The following is a 19,019-nucleotide window of genomic DNA, read 5'->3' as shown; positions in this document are numbered from 1 at the left end:
GGGCACAGAGTCTTGGTAGCACTCATCTAAGCCCTACACAGCCACATCCCCCATTCCCTGACAGACTTGCTTTGCCAGCAGCAACATTAGCAAGGGTGAAGCAAGTTGCTTAACTGGCTTAAAACTGTACTACAATGCAACTTCAGCTACTGTGCAATAAATCCTCGACTCCAATGACTAACGCGTTTATCTACAAGACAACTTTAGCCCCACACCATTACATTGTTGATTGGTATGAGTAAAGGTCCATTGTCCGTTTTAGTGTACCGGATTCAATGTGCAGAGAAACTGTTGTCTAAGATTTTGAAATGTAAAAACATATATATAGTCAAAATAAATGATATACAATGTGAAAACATCTGTTTATCTTGGTTAGAATTAGAAATAAAATTGTCCTATTAATACACAAGAGACGCAGGAATTGCTGGTTACATGGTTCTGTTGTCCTAGTTCCTTGGCTAGTCGGCTAGGATGCAGCTTGGAAGAAGGTACATGAAAGTGCTCTTTCTGCACCTATGTGAAGTTCAGAGAAGGAGATCGGAGCTCTGAAAAACAAAAAGGAAAGCAGGATACGAAGACGGAAGCACAGCAATATCAGAAGTAGATGTTGCACAGCATATATTTCATGACATGCAATTGTCATAAAAAGGAAGGCAAAGACTTTAGAAATGGGTGCAGCAGAAAAATGCATGACGGGGATGACGAAAGCGTTGTGCAAATGAGGCGAGATTGGTTTCTGGGGACATCAGAGTGCGCATTTGAAGGAGAGAGACACAGAGACTTCAACTGAATCACAGTGGGGTAGAGATATTGTTAACATTGGAAAGAAACATCAGCTCCTTGCAAGTGCTTGTGAAATGGGACGTGAAGCAAAATTCATGAGGTGAGCGAATAAAGCATCGAGAAAATGAGGCGAAATTGATTTCTGGAATGCTTTAGAGTGTGTATATTTATAGAATATGAACTTATCTTTAATGTGCGTGAGGTAGAAATATTTTTAAAATTGTAAAGAAACATCGGCAGGTGGTTGGGAGATTTGAAACGCCCTGGAACGTGCAAGCTGAACATGAGAGAACTGATGTTCTGAGGGTGGAACAACATAGAAAGGAGAAAGACATACAAGCCTCAAATTGCCTAGGAAATTAACAATGAAAGATAGAAGTCATTGAAAAGGTTAGCCAGCTGTAGGACTTGAAGACAGATATTCTGGATTTCTGGTCCAGGAATTTGTAGAGCACTGGGCCGGAAATCCAGAAGATGTGAGTACCACAGGTGGCTAACCTTTTATGTGATATCCATCTTTCATCGTGCAAGTTCAGTGGTGAAATAATTGAGTGAATGACATAAAACGTGTTGTCGAGTGCTGTAGAATATCTACTTGAACGATATGCACGTACCTTGGCCAGAGTGGGGTAGAAGTATTTTTAACATCGAAGATAAATTTCGCACACTGCTTAAGACAGGAGCAGTATTTCCAAAATGTGGTCACTGTGTGAATAAAAAATGCAGTTAATGAGATGAAATTGATTTCTGGATTGCTTCGGGGTTTCTACTGATAAAACCTGGATTTATCTTGAGCCTGAGTGAGGTAGAAATATTTTTAACATTTAAAAAAAGATGAGCAAGTGCTCCGAAAATGAGCGGTGCAGCGAAATTTGTGGGGCAAGTGATGAAAGGACTGGGGACATAAGGTGAAATTGATCTCTGGAATGAGTCAGAAAATATGAACTTACATTGAATGTGTGTGAGGTAGAAATATTTTTCAGTTTGGAAAGGAAACGTCAGCAGGTGGTTCGAAGGCCGTGCCCTGGAATGTGGAAGTTGAGTGTTAAAGCAATGAATATATGACATGAAATTTGTTTCTGGAATGCTTCAGAATGTGTATTTAGAGTGCACAAACTTATCTTGACTGTGAGATGAGTAAAGGCATTTTGAACATTGGAAAGAAATATTGGCAAGTGGTTCGGAAATGAGCAGTGCAGCGTCTATATCACGGTCGTGGAATGGGGTCCCCATTCCATTCTAATCCGAAGAATGGACATGTGTGATAATTCCATTGCGTTTAATTCCTTGGAATGGAAAGGTGTTGTGAATTCCCACTCCTGTAATAGCTTGACAACCTCATTTCATTCCTTTAATTCCATCAAAAAAAGAGAAGGCACCACAGCTCAAAACCGTTATTTTTTTGGGTTCAGTTCAAGTTTATCGGTTTGGTTCCGGTTCAGTGCAACCATGATAACGCTTTTAAACCAATATTAATCGGTTCGAACCAGTTTACGTGTGCTGTGCTAATCAGTGTACCACATGTGAGAATGAATATCAGGGTCTGGCAATGGCTTGCTCCTTCTTTCTTCCTCTTACTCCCTCGCCTCTACGCTTCATATACAGAGAACGATGCAGTTAACAGCAGATAATCTTTTACTGCACCAAAACGTGTTGGGAAATGGCATACAGCTAGCATACCATTGAAGTCCATTGCAAAAGGCTATCGCCAATTCATAAAGGAAAAAAAAGAAGCGAGAAGAAAGTGGCCACGTGGTACATAGGCGTATCCCACAGCCCCATGCGCAGGCAGACACGTTGCAGGCCGTTGAAAAGAGGGCGCTTCTACTGTTTTCCCTTTCTCCATGCTTTTTTACCGTATGGCGAACCGGTTACTGCATCATATTTTTTTGGTTCAGTTCCGGTTCGTTCAAGGGGAGAGAAAACAAGTTTACAGTTAGGTACGAGTTAAAAAAAAGTTTTTTTTTTCGGTTTTCAGTTACGGTTCAGTTACAGTGTCGACCCCTGGAAGGGATGGGTAACTGCAGTAAGCTAGCCCAAAAGCGCCAGATGAGATCTACATCACCCAGCACAAAAAAAAAAGATACAAAGACCATTTGATCTTGATGGTGTGCAGGTGCAGTGCGTGCTTGCAAAGGGCGCAAGGGCAGGAACCAGTGGGGTTGTTATAATTTCATTAAATTTCTTACGACAAATAAAAACAATAAATACATAACACAAAATTATAAAAGATGGAGGACCTAGAGGGAAGGTTGGGTTAAAAGCAAAACTACCACTATTCCTGCAGAGAAATGACTAATTTCATTCCCATACCATTCCTAGGACAGCCTCGGCCATTCCATTGCAATTTTGTTCGGGACTCTGATAAATCTGGAATGATTCCGGAATGATTCCAAATCTGCAGTGACAACTCCAAAACCTTGTCTATATACATTCAGTCTGAGTGGGGAAGAAATATTTTTAAAAGAGGCAATAATTTCTCCTGACAGCTGGGATGGAATGTAGGACAAACCATGCAATTTCTGGAAATAAAGAATTGAACAAATGACATGAAATTCATTTCTAGAGCAGGGCATGATTTCTATTTACAGACAATACAAATATATTTAGTCTGGGTGGGGGAGTAAAATTTCTAAGATTGGCAAGAATCATCGGTAAGTGGATAGGAGATGCGTCGTGCCGTTAAGTGTGAGAGTTGAGTGATGAAAAAATTGGGGAAAGGAGTGAAACTGGTTTCTGGAATATACCATAATGCCTACTTCTTTAGTAGAGTTATACTGAGGCTGGATTAAAAAAACATTCTTGTGAGCTTTACATTGAAATGCGAAGAAATGCTTCGGCCAGGAGGTGTGTCGCGTGAGGTAGTTCATTAGTCAAATTAAATGAGTTCAATTTTTGAAGTGGTCTTGGTAGCGCATTTAGGGACAATATAGCTATACTTACTCTGCGAATGTAGCCGTGGATTCTGTGCTCCTTCGGAAAACGTGAAGTAAGGGGGGAATCGTGTAATAAAACAGCGGATATATGAAGAGAAGTAGATGTATCTAGACGAGGAATGCACTAATCAATTGATATTTGGCGTCAGTGTGTTCCATGATGTGAGGACTATAGACTAGGAAAAATGATAAAAGCATAATAATCCGTCGCTGGGGACGACATGCAGCAAAATCGTGTTAACTATTGTTTAATCGTGTACAAAAAAAGAAAAACGGTTGCAACAGGTAGAGGAACGACTAATCAATCGATATTAGGCAGTTATTTTCAATAAAAACGCTAAGTTATTTCAAATGAAGCTAGAAAACTTACGGCATCTATTCAAAAAACGACCCGCCTTGCCTCACGTTGAAATATGACGTCACTTCCTGTAATCTCGTTCCCAGTTTCTTTTCTTATGTTGAACTTGTGGTTCAGCCATTTCGTGATTCCTGGATGGATGGATGGATGGATGGATGAATGGATGGATAGTGGCTGTTCTCTTTGTAGCGGGCGGTGACGTTGCGCCACCTAGCCAAAGAAAGAAGAAATAAGTGTTAAACTAAAGTGTTAAAAGGACTAAGCCTAATCGTTTGTGACCCCAATTTTAGCACTGACTACCGTTGATAAACTTCCTCTTCCACCAGAAATTCAACCTGGCCTTCGTTATTCCGACTGCCTCGGAATCCACCTCACCCTCCTCATTCCCAAAGCCCAGTGCTCTCCACATCTCTGTGCCCTCCCTCGGTCCCGGATGAAGTCCCTTGCATTCCAGTATGACGTGCGCGGTGGTCTCTTCTCCTTGACACAAATCGCATCGCGTGCTGATGTCGGGTTGAAATTTTGCATAATGCGTTTTAGTCCTCATCATACCGGTTCTGGCCTCGAACAGCAGCGCGCTCCCCTGGGAGTTATCAAAAAATCTCTCCTTGGCGATGTCTTTCTTTCTCTCTCTGTACAATCCCAGCGCCCTCTTCCCCTCCATATGTGAACGCCAGACTTCTGTCTCAGATTCCTTAACTTGATTTTTAATGCTTTTCTTTTCGTCCCTGGGTTTCGTAAGGTATTTAGACGCGAGCTTCCTGGTGCGCTTCCTCCACCGCGTGTCCACGTTCTTTAAGTATATGTAAGACAAAACCCTCCTCGCCCATCTTTTATCTCCCAGTTTCCGGACCCTGTTCTCGTACCGAAGTTTGCTTTTTGCTTCCTTTTTGCTTCCCGTCCCTCGAAAGTCGCCCACCCCATGTCTCCCAACACCCCCTCATTGGGTGTCATCCCGTGCGCCCCAAGTGCCAATCTCCCCACCCCTCGCTGCCTAGATTCCATAAACTGTATGATGCCGGCATTTATGCTCAGTACCGCGTTTGCAAACGTGATACCTGGTACCATTACAGACTTCCACACCCCTCTCATTACTTCGTATTTATTGTGCACCCACAAGGCTTTGCTTTTCATGATCGACGAGTTCCTCCTTGTTTTCCTGTCTAGCTCTTCTTCGTGGTCTTTTAGATAATTCTTTTCGTCCGATAGCCACATCCCCAGGTATTTGTACTTCGAAACAGTTTGTACCTCCGTGTCCTGCACAGACAGCGGTGTCTCTTCTCTCGCGTTGTACCTCATGATTTCTGATTTGTCGCCACTGAACCTGAGTCCCAAAGTCTGACCGGCTTTTCCGCATATGTACATGAGCCCTTGCAAGTCTTGTGCTGTGTTCGCCATCAGTACAATATCATCCGCATATATCAAGCCTGGAACCTTCCGCCCTTTTTGTTGTCGACCCACCCCGTAGCTGATGTCGAAGCCCAGGCCGCATTCCTCTAGCTCCTTCTCTATACCTCTAATCTACAGCATGAACAATATCGGTGACAGTGGGCATCCCTGCCTGAGCCCCTGTTTTACCTGCACATTCCCAACGTTGTTCCCTTCCCATGTAATGTCCACCGAGCTGCCCCTAATACTCATGCCCAATGCGTGTAGCTTCTCCCATAAAACCGAAAGAACAACAGAATCATACGCCCCCTTAATGTCAAGAAAGCAGAGAAATAATGGACGCCCTTCGTTCCGCGCTATTTCCATGCACTGGGTTAGCACAAACAGATTATCGTCCAACCTTCGTCCCTTTCTGAACCCATTCTGCAATTCACCGAGTACCCCATTTCCCTCCACACAAGCTTGGATTCTTTCCTTCAAGATCTGCATTGCTATCCTGTTCAGCACTGACGTGACCGTAATCGGTCGGTACGATTCAATCATTTCCTTGCTCCCTCTACCTTTATACACTAAACTGACTCTCCCTTTTTTCCATTCAGGAGGTATGTCTCCGCTGACTAGAGTCCTGCTAACTATCTCTCGGAGAATCCTCTGGCTCGATGGTTGGAGTAGTTTTATGAATGCCACCGGGACCCCATCCGGTCCTGTCGCTGTACCATTTGGGATTGCTCTTAGTGCTCGCGACCATTCTGCCTCCGATACCCCATCAATGTCGCCTCCAAGACCCTCCACATCTCCCGTCTCCATCGGTACCTTCGCAACTTCCACTTGTTCCGTAGATCTGAAACCTCTATTGCGATCACGATGCCGCGCCTCTGCAAGCACTCATGGGAATTACAATGTGATTGCGATCAGGCTGTTTTCCCTGAGCGCGATTATTGCGTGATCGGGCTCATCACGGCGATCATGTTGTTCTGCAAAAGACTCCAAGTATAGGGAAGCGCGCACTTTCTGTGAGCGTTCGCAACGCCATGTGTTCCCTCCCCGTCTGCCTAGTTTCAGAATATGGTTAATGCTCTTGCTTCACGGTTGTCTACCCATCAGCGGCGGTCCCAAGGGGGGGCGGTCGCGCCCCCCCCTCAAAAGTCCAGTTTTCATCTCTTTCCCTGTGACATTCTCCAGGAGAGCGAAGAGGACGCAACCCCAAACTTGTTACTCATAAGACTTTGAAGAAGTTTGACAGAAGTGATCCACTGGAAACAGCTGCCGAGTACTATATGAGCGGCTCCATGCTCGCTAGGTCAACATGAATGCGGTCCAAGTAGAGTACAACAGGCTTTATGCTGGGTACTATACCTAACATGGATCACCAGTGGTAGGATTTCGTGCGACAAAAGGTTGAGCCCTTGTCCAGAACCCCTTTCCCCCTCGCACCCAAATGAACAGCGAATGGCTAAAGGCTCGCAGACGTCGCCCCCTCCCCAAAGTTCTTCGCTGGGACCGTCCCTGCTTCCCTAGCATCCCCTGCCCATGAAATTCAAATATAAGAGGCGATATTTGCATAAAGCTTGCCCTTGGATGCTTTCTCACCTGTTATCATCCTTCGTATCTCTAATTTTTCATCTCGTAAACGTCTCTAATTTTTCATGTACCGTCTTTGCCGAACACTGTGTTGTTGTGAACGAGTTGCCAGGTGACCAAATGTCTGTTGTCACGATACTAGAATTTTGCAATGTCGGCATGTGGGGATGGTGTGTGTCGTTTTCTGCTTGCCGCAGGTGGCTTCGCGGCACCGGCATGTAGACATACTGGCGACGAGAAGGCCAATGGCGTCGTCAGTTAGGAAATATGTGGTATAATTGGGAGCCTACATTGTGCTTCTAACACCAATTATTTATTCAGCGCGCAGAAATGCATGAAGGAACGAACATCCTAACATTAGCATTGAGAAATATGTGTTGCTAAGTCAGCTTTTAATGGCTACGACGTGGAATTTCTCCGGCTTCCTGCATGCTTTCAGCCACGAGGATGAGTTTTTCCACTGTAGTCGGGAGAAGTTAGGACCGTCGCGCCCTTTGTATTTCACCGGCCACCGAAAAAAAGGCGTTCGACGTCTCCGGAAGCGGTTGGTATGCCAAAGCAGACCTCAGCTTAGGACAGCGACTGGTGTTATGTTTCCAAAAGGTGCACACATCTTGCTTGTCATAGTCCTCCGGAAGAAACTCATCACGCTCAGACGTCTGCTGATCTTCAGGTACCGGGAACACCGTGTCAAGGACACCGTGGATGCAGAGTGCTCTGGAAAGATTCATAGCGTGCTCTGACCGTGCTCGAAATTTCCCTCTTCCCTTTCCAATCTTTCGCGTGTTACAGTGAAGACACAGCATAAATATCTGTGCCCATGGTGTGCGGCTCATCAAAGCGATCAGACACGATTCTTCGCTGCTGTAGCAGCGGCGCAACACCTGTTGCCTGCACAACCACTGCCCCGAAGACCCCACACACGGGCTCGAACAACTTTTTATTTCCATTGCGACCTTTGATTTGCCTATTTTGGGCCCGAAAGCACGAAATCAACTCATTCGTTCGACGTTCTGATTGCGATAAACAGAGGCACAAGGATGAGTGCGATCCAGTATCGCGCTCATGGTGCACAACGATCACGCGCCATGTCAGCCGGAGCGTGAGTCGGCTTCAGCCTCACGCTCGCCGTATCAGATGATCGTGAGTTCTTTCGGGCCGAAATGCCGAGCTCTGGGTGACCCAGACGTCAGTAGTCAGACGATTCATGACGTCAGGAAATGACGTCATCAAGGACTATGACGTCACTCAACGTCGCAGCCACTCCACCCTCAGTGATACGCTATATCATAGCTAATCCTAGTGATATGAACTCATTTATCAATGATTCAGGAATGTTGAGTAACAATAATGACGCCATGGATGAAAAAACTACGAATCGAACTTTGGTCTTTTTGGTTATCGGCCGAGCACTTTGGGCCACGGGCTCAACATGTTTGTATGGGTCGCTAATCAGAATAGAAATGTGTGTTTGTGGAGGGGAGGGGCGTCTTACAATCATCCTCACCACTGAGCGCGTTTGGCTTGCCAAGGCTATAGCTCAGGAGGCCACACAACACGTCTGCCCACTGCCCTTCTTCTTCTTCGGTGGCATGCTGCTGAAGATGAAATAACTGATGTCCTGAGGCTGGAACAACATAGAACGGACAAATACATACAAAGCCTCAATTTGCCTAATAAATTAACGATGAAAGATGAAAGTCACTGAAAAGGTTAGCCAGCTGTAGGACTCTAACCCACATCTTCTGGAGTGTCGGTCCAGGGATCTACCAATTCAGCTAAGCTAACACGCCTTCTCAGCAACTTCCAGGGTGCGTACCTGAGGGAACAAACCAGCCACTCTTTCTCACTCATCCTCCTTTCACCCTTACATTTTTGCTCACTCATACACACATTCATACGACGGGATCGACGCAGGCGGCAACTGTTGAACATGAAAGAACTGATGTTCTGAGGCTGGAACAACATAGAACGGACAAATACATACAAAGCCTCAATTTGCCTAAGAAGTTAACGATGAAAGATGAAAGTCACTGAAAAGGTTAGCCAGCTGTAGGACACGAACTCACATCTTCTGGGTTGCCGGTGCAGGGCTCTTCCAATTGAGCTAAGCTAACACGCCTTCTCAGCGACTTCCAGGGTGTGTCATCTGAAGGGAAAAACCAGCCACTCTCTCTCACTCTGTTGTGTTTGTCCTTTCTATGTTGTTCCAGCCTCAGAACATCAGTTCTCTCTTGTTCAACAGTTGCCGCCTGCGTCGATCCCGTCGTATGAACGTGTGTGTGAGTGAGCAAAAATGTAAGAGTGAGAGGAGGATGAGTGGGAGAGAGTGGCTGGTTTGTCCCTTCAGATGACGCACCCTGGAAGTCGCTGAGAAGGCGTGTTAGCTTCGCTCAATTGGTAGAGCCCTGAACCGGCAATCCAGAAGATGTGGGTTCGAGTCCTACAGCTGGCTAACTCAGTGACTTTCATCTTTCGTCGAGTGATGCATTTCTTAGTAACACAATGAACAAGTTTAGAATGAAACTCGCTCACTCAGTGCAATTAGATCGAAAGTGACAGGTACGTCGTACGTAAGCGACGAGTAAAAAAACGAACAAAATCATTCGCTTTTTTGTGTGGCATATTTTTATTATAGCACATGGATCACAGTAATCTTTCAAGTATATATTCATTTCAAAGAATGAGGGGCCATTCCATGCCAAACGTCCCAGACATTGCACTCGACCATCCGCGATTTCTTTCAAATGAATTGTGGTTGATTGTTCCCATGCAGCCAATGCACTCCCAGCTTATTTCTGCCGCAAATTTTTTTTTCGCGCTGGTGGTCGCCTCTTGAAGATGGCGATTTGACATGTAACCTACTTGGTGAAAAAAAAATCTGACAAAATAGCTTTAGTGCAAATTCCAACCGGATCTCTTCTGACTGAAGGAAAAGCATAATACTTTCGTGGCAATACCCGCTCAACGTTGATCGACATTTTTTATAGAAAGTTTGTACCCCGAGAAAAGAGTAAAATTTCGGGAACATTTGGAATTTTTTACAGAACTTTGCATTTTTTCGTAGCTATTTAAACTGTCTAGCGCTGCTATGTAGGAGGCATAGAACGTGCTAAAAATATTTTGAGACGCAGAGACTTGGATGAGTACACAGAAAAAAACTCGTGAATTTCAGAAATATTGCTTTTTACCACATATACAGCAGTCTATTGTACACTGCGGTGGTCCTGTTAAAAATATGCATTTGATAGTATGATCCTAGACTATTTATTTTACAAAGTTCCATCGAAACACTTTTTGTTTTAGCAGCGAAAAAAATTTTTGAACTTGATCACCCCCGCATTCATGCGGCATTGTGCCGCAAGACTGCTTCACCCCAAGACGCATCGCCGCCGCTGCTGCCAAACGCAAACGGGAGCTGCCCAAACCGATTTGAGTTGCCTGTCAAAACATGTTGTATGTACAATTAACTTTCGAAGCTTCAGGTTCTCTGAGAACGGCCTTATGCGATGGCGCAGTACGCAAGGAGCACTGGAGCCTGGGATGTACTTAGACGACGTCTGCATCTATTACATCTAGCTCATTTCAGGGATCGGCATAAATACATTTTTTTAGTATTTAAATATAAATAGAAAATACTTTGTTGAAAGAGAGAACGTGAAGCTTGGAAGAATAATTTATATGTTTTCTGTTTGTTTTTTCGCTGAAGAACACAAATCGGTTTGGGCAGCTCCCGTGTGCGGCAATTTTTTTTTCTACAAAAATAAGCCGGGTGTGCATTGGCTACATAGGAACAATCAACCACAATTTATTTGAAAGAAATCGGGGATGGTCGAGCGCAATGTCTGGGTCGTTTGGCATGGAATGACCCTTATGATAATGCTCAAAATAAACGCGACCCAATGAGGTGGTAAACGTGTAGCCTAAGACTAAGAGTAAAAGACTAAGTACTGTTGACTGCTCTTTCTGTCTTTCTGACATGGTTGCCTGTATGTTGCAGTCTTCACTTGATCAATTTATTTTAGTTTGGCTATTATGCACTGTAGTATTCAGTTTAAAGCCATCGGGAAAGAATATACTGTTCGAATAAAAAAGAAACAATCCATATAACTTCCCTCCTCAGAATCGGAAATGGTTGTTCCGTGGATGGAATGGCCAGGGGTCAAATGTACTAATAGCGGAAAGCCTTCAGTTCCTTCACATAATCAAATTTAGAACTGCGACATTTATACATTTTCCTCCTCATCTGATTTCCAAACCGAAATTGTCCTTGGGGGCAAACTGATCCGATCCTTAGCGAGAGCAGCAATGACTATTTAATTACGGTATTCCAATGTGTGGTTGAAGAAAATGGCCATGGCCTTCAGTTTCATAAATGCAATATGCCCTTTTACAGAAATTATTAAACATGGTTAATTATCATAAACTATTCACCACCAACTACATTAATATTGGAAGAAAAATGACACCAGGCAGATATGCCCTGTGAACAACTAATTCACGCCGCTCCATTAGCCATTTGGAATAAAAAGAAACACCATGTATGATACAAGTGTTCCTGTGCACACTCTTCTGCTGCTTTAAAACAAAAAGACCTTGTTAGTGCCCGCTAGCCTCGACTGCAATGTGAGTAACAGTGATCACATTGGATAGTAAAAACAAGGATGCAGTGCACAGTTGGAAATTTGGTTTTCGTCAGTGTTAGCACTGTTAAACTCTTGGCCGTGACAATGTGTACTTCATCGTATTCAGCTGAGAGTGAAATTCCAGCTTACGACTGTCAACGTCATCGTCTATGGCAATAACACATTGGAGAACTCGTGGCTCCTGCTTCAGTCCTGGCCCAGTACCTGTACTTATACACAAGGCAATGGAGATGATAAAGAAAAAAATAGTGAAAAGAAGGAAGGCAACCTAGCTAAAACCTTAGTATGACTTACAAAGTACACAGCTGCAAAGAAGAAACTACTCCGCGTTTAAGCAAAGTAACAACCTCTATTTCAAGTTATGAATTTCACAAATGTATGTATAATGTTCATTTGGCTGCGCATCACTAACACACTAATACAAAATATAAAAGTAAGTAGTAATGTAACAACACAAGATTTACACAGAAAATCCACGGCAAGTATTGCACTTTTTACTTTAAATTATTTTAAAATTACTTTAATTTTTTTTTTAAATTTAAATTTTTAAAATTTTTAAATTGGGCAAAATCTGACTCAGTGCAATACTTGTCGTGGATTTTCTATGTAAAACTCGGGTTGTAGGAAATAAAAAACTAGATAGAAAGGAAGCAGACAGTGGGAAATGATTTATTTGAAAATCAACGACGCCATCTTGAAGAAATCACGCCGGTGCGGGCGACTGGAGCACGACGGTTGCAGAGGCAGGTGGCACGCTAACATCAAGGCATCACACCAGATGACGCCAGCATCGTAGCTCTTTACGAGAAAGACAGAGAACAAGAAAGTACTAGTATCACGTAAAAATGGCAACACTGCTCGACAAGTCTAAGCATGCCAGAGCGCGGGGAAAAGGCCTAACCGCTACTGCTAAACAGCACGGAGAAAACACTACACATTGGGGGAAAAGGCAATCGACTAGGCCTAACCACAGCGTCACAACACTTCGCGGCTAACACAAGGCGCGAACCACTAGCCACACGATGGTAAACGTGCGTCAACAGGCTTGGACACCGCTAAACAAGTCTAAACATGCGAGAAAAGGCTTAACACGAGCACGGTAAAACAACGCGCAAACATCGGTAAATCACTCACCTTTTTCCCCGCTGCGACGGAGCGTCCGCTCTCGTCGACAGCCAGGGATCAAGTGACGACGGAGCGAACGACCGCACGTCTTCTCCCAACGAGAGCCAGAGGTGGACTGACGTAAGCGCCACTCTACGGGTGCTACGCATGCGCGCGCTCGTAGCGCCCTCTGCACGCTCCTACCGCCACCTGCGAGGAGGAGGAGGAGGAGGAGTGTCGTTGGGAGGAACCCGAGAGGTCTGCCTGCCTGATTAGGCGGCATGTTTCTCGGGAAGGGAAAGGTGGTGGAGAGGAGAGGGTGAAGTGGAAGACCGAGCGGAATCCGCTCGGGGGGAGGATAGCTGCGTCCATGGGCCGACTTCAGGGGAACTGTGCCGGCATACGCCTATTACACATCTGAGGGAAACCCAGGAAAAACCCCAGACGGCACAGCCGACCCGCGGATTCGAACCGCGGACCTCCCAGTCTCCAAGCGCACGCGTTACCGCTGCGCCACCGGAGCTGGTGCCACCTGCGATAGGCTAAGAGAGAAGAGCATTCTTGCGCCCTCCTCTCTTGTTGCTCATTGGTCGTGAGGCTAAGTGAGAAGAGCATTCCTGCGCCCCCTGCTGGCCGTTCTCATTGGTCCAGACATCATCCTATTGTCTCAGGGCTACACTGTTTTGTTCCACCAATGCTCCTCTAGACAAGGTCAATCTGCAGTGAAGCCACGGTATGACGTCATCATGCACCTGCGTGGCTCAAGGACGCGTGCGCTCTAGAGAGGGGACCTATTATTTATTGAATCACTATCCCAAGATTATTTCCTTTATTCTTCTATAACGATTGCATAGGAAACTATTGCAGAAGTGCACCATGCATGAAAGCTGATCGAAGGAATTCCAAAGTCTTACTAAATGAGACTTGCAAAAGAACAAAATATCCTAACATGTAACTCCATCAACGGCTAATAAGAGGACTAGGCACTCAACAAATCAACGCACGCAGAACACAGGGCAGCACTATCGTCAAGACGACAATGTTCCTTGTCAAAAAAGACAAAATACAAAGCGTTAACAAAGGAAAGCATGCATATCGGGGCATGTCAGGACACGTCAGGACAAATTCGCACGACTGTTGGGCAACAGAGGAAAACGAACACTTGAACAGAGTGAAAAGACGCTCACTATCATCGGACACGTACACTACATTCCCTCATTGTAAATCCGCTCGTCACAAAATCCACCTGCATCGTCGAACACCATTCACCAGTGACGAACCACACATCCGCACCCCATCAGAGGCAGACAGAACCCCACCTAAGCTACGCTCTTCTACTGACGATCAACGCAATTGCCAGGATCATAATTACCGTGTCTACGCTCGCCAGTGTCCAAGAGAGAAGTGAATCCTTGCGCCCCCTGCAGGCCAGTCTCATTGGTCGTGACGGCATCCTATTGTCTCAGGGCTACCCTGTTTTTTTCCACTAATGCTCCTCTAGACAAGGTCAACCTGCAGTGAAGCCACGGTATGACGTCATGATGCAGGTGCGTGGCTCAAGGACGCTTACGCTCTAGATAGGGGACCTGTTATTTATTGAATCACTATCCCAAGATTATTTCCTTTATTCTTCTATAACGATTGCATAGGGCACTATTGCAGAAGAGCACCATATATGAGAGGAGATTATAGCATTTCATTCCCAAAGTCTTACTGTACAGGGAAAAAAAATGGTGCAGCAAGACATGTTCATCCCACCCGAGAGCCAGGTAGATAATTGAATAATGATGCTTTGTTCCTCCTGAATAAAGTCACACACCTGTCCCCCTCGCGGTTACTCTCTGAACTAAATGAATCGCAAAAGTATTAAGAATAGCACTATTCCCATTCAAGGCAGCACTATCGTCAAGAATGTTTCTCTTCAAAAAGGAAAAATCTACATGTAGAAGGAAAGCATGTCAGAACAGGCCCAGGCATGTCAGCGCATGTTTGTCAGACAACAAGGGGGAAAAAAGCGAAAAGAAACAAAGAAGAAAACCAATATCAAACTATTTCTAAGCACACGCACTCCTCTTATTCAAAAGCAGTGCTCATCATAAATCTGTCCAGGGGAATACACACCATTTTGCTACACTTTTTTCCAGTAACGGTCAATGCATTGCTACAGACTGCGTGACGTCATCACATCCTGTCCGAAGAAGACAGCGGCAAAGACTTCTATTAATTATTGAATCGCAAGAGTATTTCCTTTGTCCTACTCTTAATGACATTCATTCTCTCATTAAAATTCAACAAAAAAGCACCCTACATATTAACGATTTTCACCCCAAAGGCTCATCATGGTCATTAGAATTACAGTAAACTACCACTGCTCTTTAAAATAATAAGTGAGTCCTCTCCACATCACCTCCAGGCCCACCCGAGAGCCAGGCAGATAATTGAATAATGATGCTTTGTTCCTCCTGAATAAAGTCACACACCTGTCCCACTCGCGGTTACTCTCTGAACTAAATGAATCGCAAAAGTATTAAGAATAGCACTATTCCCATTCAAGGCAGCACTATCGTCAAGAATGTTTCTCTTCAAAAATGAAAAATCTACATCTAGAAGGAAAGCATGTCAGAACAAGCCCAGGCATGTCTGCGCATGTTTGTCAGACAACAAGGGGGGAAAAGCGAAAAGAAACAAAGAAGGAACCCAGCATCAAACTATTTCCAAGCACACGCACTCCTCTTGTTCAAAAACAGTGCTCATCATAAATCTGTCCAGGGGAATACACACCATTTTGCTACACTTTTTTCAGTAACGGTCAACGCATTGCTACAGACTGCGTGACGTCATCACATCCTGTCTGAAGAAGAAGACAGCGGCAAAGACTCCTATTAATTATTGAATCGCAAGATTATTTCCTTTGTCCTTCTCTTAATGACATTCATTCTCTCATTAAAATTCAACAAAAAAGCACCCTGCATATTAACGATTTTCACCCCAAAGGCTCATCATGGTCATTAGAATTACAGTAAACTACCACTGCTCTTTAAAATAATAAGTGAGACCACTCCACATCACCTCCAGGCTTATGTAATACATGACCCTTTCTATGCTCATACATTCGTTGTCTGAGGCTACACCTGCGAGCATAAAGGCGGGAAAGCCTGGGAGCAAAGTTCTATTCGCGCACTCCAAAGAACAAGACAGAACGCCTTTACGGGAACATGATGGCATTCCTATACTATATTAATGATTATTGCAGTGCAGTTTAGAAAAGCTTCCACAAAACTATAATTTTAGGAGCCCATTAAATTTTTTTTTATGGAAACTATAATTGCCCTATTACTTGGATCGCTACTAATGAAGAGCTCCAATTTTTTCTCTCTTCGCATTTCAGCCTTGTCATGCAGTGAAGCCGACTCACATCCAAAATAATTAATTTACACTGAGGGTGCCGTGCTTCAGGAATTCCTATCCTGCGCTCAGATGCAAGCATTTCTTCACGGATACCTTTAACAGCTGACTTCCTCAACATACCGAGCTCCTAACAACATCTAACAAACAATCAGAGAAACCCACTTCTCAGCTGCACCATGCGACTTTCTTCTGCATAAAATCGGTGATTTGAGGAAGAGAGCAGCGAAAAATTGCGCGCACTTGTGCTTGACTTAAAAAAACCTGAAGCATATGCTAATAAACTAAGAAAAAGACACTCAGGTCTGGTATGTGATAGTGCCACATACGCAGACGCATTGCCCTTGCGTAAAGAAAGTACAGGACAGGGATACACAAATTTCCTTAGGTGAGCAGGGAAAAGGCTTAGGACCTCAGGTCACCACACATCGCCACGCGGCTAGCACAACATGACACCAACAAGATATTAGCAGCGGGAAGAACTGCAACACTGCTAAACAAGTCCAGACATGCCACGATGACGTCACAAATCAGGAGAAAAAAAAGCACACGCATGCACGCACAGAGGACAACGCATTAATCACACGGAGCGCTCAGGAATAATCGTAGCGTTACCGCACATCGCTACGAAGCTCAACGTCTAACACAAGACGACAACAACAACAAGACATTAACGAAGGGTAAAAATTGCAACACTGAACAAGTCCAGACATGCGACATCGCATACAAAACACTGCTCATCGGGGAAAAGGCCTAAGCCCGCGGCGGATCATCATAGAGCATACACAACTTCATTTTTCTACTTCGCGTAAACTAAACGCGGTCTGCTTGGAAAACGACGTACAAATTTTCTTAAGGGGCAGAGAAATATAGAAATTTCTACTCCATGCTCAGATACCAGCATTTCTGCTCAAAAACCTGCAAAATTAAGCACTGCTTACTTCGTCAAGATATCGAACACCCAACAAAATCAAACAAACAACCCCACTTCCACTGGTAGAACACTATTCAGCTTTTACGCAGGAGGCTTTCTTCTACATAAAAGTAGAGAAAATAAGAAAAGAGCAGCGAAAAATTACACGCACTTTTGCTCGCATAGCAATAAGAGAAAAAAATAAAATAAAATAACGAGGCACACGCTAATAAACTGTGACAAAGACACCAATTTCTGCTATCAGATAACTATTGCACAATGCTAAATAGTCATTTGCATTGTCCCTGCGTGAAGAAAGCACAGGACAGGGATACACAATTTATCTTAAGCGAGCAGGGAAAATCACTTCCACTCGAACAGCTTAATACCATAAAGTCTGAATTTTTGCAAAGAAAATAAAGCTTGAACAGCGCTACGAACGTGACAGACACATACTAACAAACAAACAACAGCAGGACCGGCGTCGGGCACTCATAAAATACCCTGCCCAAAACAAAGCCTTCACCAGGTTCGCTAGGCAATTCCATTAAAAACGCTCGTCCTATCCTACAGATAGCAATGCAAACGCGACTGCCCTTATTTTTTAATCCACTATTTCACACAATAGTACATAAATGTGTCACTCGTGTCACACGAAAAGGCAAACACTTACTTGTCAAGTGGGGTCCCAGCGCGTGCGCGCGCACACACGCAGACACACACACTCACATTTTCACACACAAACACAAAGTCTATTTTCACAACCACATAAATCCATATTATTCCTCAGGTCAATAATCATCCTACCATCGCCAAAAGACGGCACAGACATGTATGCTTACGCAAGACAATCGGTCCTCGTTCCGTATGTAATAGGATATCGTCACTCGGCCGGCGCGAACCAATAAAGAAAGAAAGGAATGCATGTTCGCTACGAAGAAAACGGTGCCGTGCTTCTACGCAGCGATCATTATACAGACGCGTAAATGTGAATATCATTCGCTACACACTATAGCTCTCATTATTTTTAATCCAAACCACTTAACTTGTGCTCATAGGTCTTCACTAAATAGGTGAGCCGATAATGACTCAAAATAAAATCAAATAAAATAATCATTCCAGCATCGCTGGCTGCAAGATTGCGTACCCAACAGAGCAGCGCGCTTCCATCAACACGCCTTGGGCTGACTTTACACACCCAAAGCCTTCTCTGAATACATTCTGCTGTCGCCGGAATAAAAGATTTATCGCGACGGTACTACAATGTCAGCTCTGTTGCTGTTTAAGTGATAAAACAGTGCGCCCGAACCGCGCCCCACGCGAGCCGCGCGCGGACCCGTTCTCGCGACGCGACGCGCGCAATTCCCCGCGCGAGCGCAACGCGGGCCTCGCGGTTCGGACTCGCGACGTACGAGATTCCCCGCGCGAGCGCAACGCGGGCCCGTTCTCGCGGTTTGGACGCGCGCGATCCGTTACTCCGAGTGAGCGCATTGTTTTATCACTTAAACAGCAACAGAGCTGACATTGTAGTACCGTCGCGATAAATCTTTTATTCCGGCGACAGCAGAATGTATTCCGAGAAGGCTTTGGGTGTGTAAAGCCAGCCCAAGGCGTGTTGATGGAAGCGCGCTGCTCTGTTGGGTACGCAATCTTGCAGCCAGCGATGCTGGAATGATTATTTTATTTGATTTTATTTGGAGTCATTATCGGCTCACCTATTTAGTGAAGACCTATGAACACAAGTTAAGTGGTTTGGTTTAAAAACGATGAGAGCTATAGTGTGTAGCGAATGATGTTCACATTTACGCGTCTGTATAATGATTGCTGCGTAGAAGCACGGCACCGTTTTCTTCGTAGCGAACATGCATTCCTTTCTTTCTTTATTGGTTCGCGCCGGCCGAGTG

The 19,019-nt window shown here is 44.6% G+C and overlaps 1 long non-coding RNA gene across 1 annotated transcript; it reads right to left on the bottom strand.

Annotated features, from left to right (window-relative positions):
* Positions 1-1,396: 1,396 nt before the first annotated feature.
* LOC135373576 (uncharacterized) lies at positions 1,397-17,905 on the bottom strand. Its single transcript, XR_010416503.1, has 5 exons — positions 17,789-17,905; positions 8,555-8,674; positions 4,090-4,287; positions 1,734-1,807; positions 1,397-1,488 (listed from the first exon to the last, which is right to left on the bottom strand). It is a non-coding gene; the product is annotated as an uncharacterized LOC135373576 (long non-coding RNA).
* Between the last annotated feature and the right edge of the window lie 1,114 nt (positions 17,906-19,019).

The sequence above is a fragment of the Ornithodoros turicata genome, unplaced genomic scaffold (assembly GCF_037126465.1).
Source record: "Ornithodoros turicata isolate Travis unplaced genomic scaffold, ASM3712646v1 Chromosome251, whole genome shotgun sequence".
NCBI lineage: Eukaryota > Metazoa > Arthropoda > Arachnida > Ixodida > Argasidae > Ornithodoros > Ornithodoros turicata.
This window is presented reverse-complemented; position numbering and strand designations above follow the sequence as displayed.